A 2,765-nucleotide genomic window follows, 5' to 3' on the forward strand; every position below is an offset into this window, starting at 1 on the left:
TCCATGCGATCAGAGTCTTCGTGGTATAAGCTAGAATCAATTGGCATCATTCTTGAGATCTGGAAAGTCTAAACCTTGTCTGTGGTATTCCGAGTAGGATCTGGGATGGAATGACTGTGACGAGCTTTAAACTCGCGAGTGCTGGGTGCAGTGATAGTGCGCAAAAGGATCAATGGATTTTTTTCCGACACGATCGAGAACCGATAGATGATTAGCCCTACATAACCCGTAGCCGGACCATTTTCACTGAGAGAATGGACGGGAGCCATTGACAACGGTGATCCCCAACATACCGCTTGCCATGGAAAAGAGTACGCATGACTGGATGAAGGCAGTAGGAAAGCAGAGATTTAGAAGGATCAAAGCATCTCCGTACGCTTATCTGAAATTCCCACCAATGAATTACATAAGTATTTCTATCTTATTTTATTTCTTATTTATCTTTTAGTTATCAAAACCCCATAACCATTTGAATCTGCCTGACTGAAATTTACAAGATGACCATAGCTTGCTTCAAGCCGACAATCTCCGTGGGATCGACCCTTACTCATGTAAGGTATTACTTGCTAGTCAGCTACACGGAGTTGTGAAGAAGTGTATGTATCATTATTCCGTGTACCAGAGTTCATTACCATCACCATATGAATTAATATCTTGAGAGCTTACTGCCAACACTTGCATTCTTCCTAGGTGCTGAGTAATTGCATTTATTTGCTGAGACATAATTTTATTCTGAGCTAAGAGTGTATTCAAAGAACCTAACTCCATAACTCCTTTCTTTGATGATCTTTCAGAAGAGTAGAGGTATTGATTGTTGGACACCATCCCAATCAATTATTGTGCTTCCTCAATGGTTTTCTTCATATACAAAGATCCTTAGCCAAAGTATGCAATGCCATCCGTGAGGTAGTGGTGATCCCATCATAAAATATCTGCAGCTGGACCCAGTCAGCAAGCATGTCATCAGGGTATTTTTTGAGCATCTCTTTAAACCTCTCCCAAGCTTCATATAAGCATCCCTTCTTGCTGTCTGAAGGTCTGAACATTGGTTCTGAACTTGGTGAGCCTCTGAGGTGGGAAGAACTTTCCTCCCATGTAATTATGCTCTTCTTACATTGATTCTCCAGCCACTATTTAGCCTGATCCCTTACAGTAAAAGGGAAGAGCAGCAAACGGTACACTCCAGATGAGACGCCATTTGTCTTGACCGTATCACATATTTGCAAGAAATTAGAGATAAAAAAAATTAGGATCCTCTTGCGGGCTTCCACTAAATTGGTAGTTCTGTTGAACCAATGTGACAAGTTATGACTTCAACTCAAAGTTATTGGCTCTGACAGTCGGCGTGATGATGCTACTTCCACAACTCTTGGGTTGGGATTAATGTAAGACCCAAGAGTCTTCCTAAGTGGGTTGACATTGTCATTCACGTTATCAGCTATGTGTGGTTATGAGAATTCTTCCTCAACCACTTCTTTAGTCTCTTCTTCGACTCTTTGGTTTCTAGTTTGTTTTCTCTGCCGCTAAAGAGTTCTTTCAATCTTAGGATCATAATGAAGTGGATCCTTATTTCTATTATTTTGCATAGATAAAAAAACAAGAAAATCAAACTAAAACTCCCTTCACAATACCGAAGTAAGTTCTTAGGGAGGAAATAAAATGAATAGTAAATATAGATTTCTTTTTGAGAAGAAATAAAATAAAAAAATAATAAAAAACAAAGAAGTTAATCTTAATTCTAACCTTTAAGAAGATCAGAAAATAGATTTAAAAATTCAAAATTTAAAAATTAAAAGACCAAACTTAATATCTTAAATTAATTATGCACTTTAAATAACTAACTAACAAACTTATAAATTTAAAATTTAAAACAATTAAACGCACTTTAAATAACCAACTAACTAACTTATAAATTTAAAATCTAAAACAAATGAATTTGAATCGAAATCTTTTAAATTTAAAATTTAAAAAGGACACCAAACTTAAATTCTGATTATATCTTAAAAAATTTAAATTTAAAATTTAAAATATATTTTTTTAAATAAAAGAAAACCAATTAAAATTAAATTTAAATTCACAATTTAAATCAAATAGATTTAAATTCAAATCTTTTAAATTTAAAATTCAAAAAAAGAACACCAACTTAAATTCAAATTTTATCTTAAAAATTTAAATTTTAAATTTTTGATATAACCAAAAATATTTTTAAAAAAATGAAAAACTTGTTTTTATGTAAATAAAAGATTTAAAAAAAATCTAAAAAAATATAAAATAAAAAGAAATGGCTTTTTTAAACTAAATAATAAAAATAAAAAGAAAAAGGTAAAAGGAGAAACGACATAAAAAAAGAAAAAAAGTATAAAACGAAAAATTTAAATAATTTATCCCCGGCAACGGTGTTAAAAACTTGATGACGGATTTTATAATCCACAAAATACCGATAAATATACCGGGTCGTTTCAAGTAGTAACCTCTGGTGAATGAGGGTCAATCCCACAAAGATTAACGAATCAAGCAAGTAGAATCCATTGATTAATCTAGTCAGACTAATGATTAAGGATTTTGAAAGCAAATAATTATAAACAAAAATTGAATGAAGTAAAACAAAAGCAAACATTAAGTATAGAAAAAATATATATTTGAGAAAGCTAAGTTTTCAGAGATGTTAATCGTCTGAATCAACACTTTTTAATTTTCATTGAAATCATGCAATGATTATTTTATGAAAAATTATTAGAAATTAAACCTCAATCTCTTAGTGTTTC

General features: G+C 32.0%; 1 non-coding gene across 1 annotated transcript; it reads left to right on the forward strand.

Annotated features, from left to right (window-relative positions):
* Nucleotides 1–957: 957 nt before the first annotated feature.
* LOC127745130 (small nucleolar RNA R71) lies at nt 958–1,059 on the forward strand. The gene has a single exon (XR_008006326.1). It is a non-coding gene; the product is annotated as a small nucleolar RNA R71 (small nucleolar RNA).
* Nucleotides 1,060–2,765: the final 1,706 nt, after the last annotated feature.

The sequence above is a fragment of the Arachis duranensis genome, chromosome 2, assembly GCF_000817695.3.
Source record: "Arachis duranensis cultivar V14167 chromosome 2, aradu.V14167.gnm2.J7QH, whole genome shotgun sequence".
In the NCBI taxonomy this organism is placed as follows: domain Eukaryota; kingdom Viridiplantae; phylum Streptophyta; class Magnoliopsida; order Fabales; family Fabaceae; genus Arachis; species Arachis duranensis.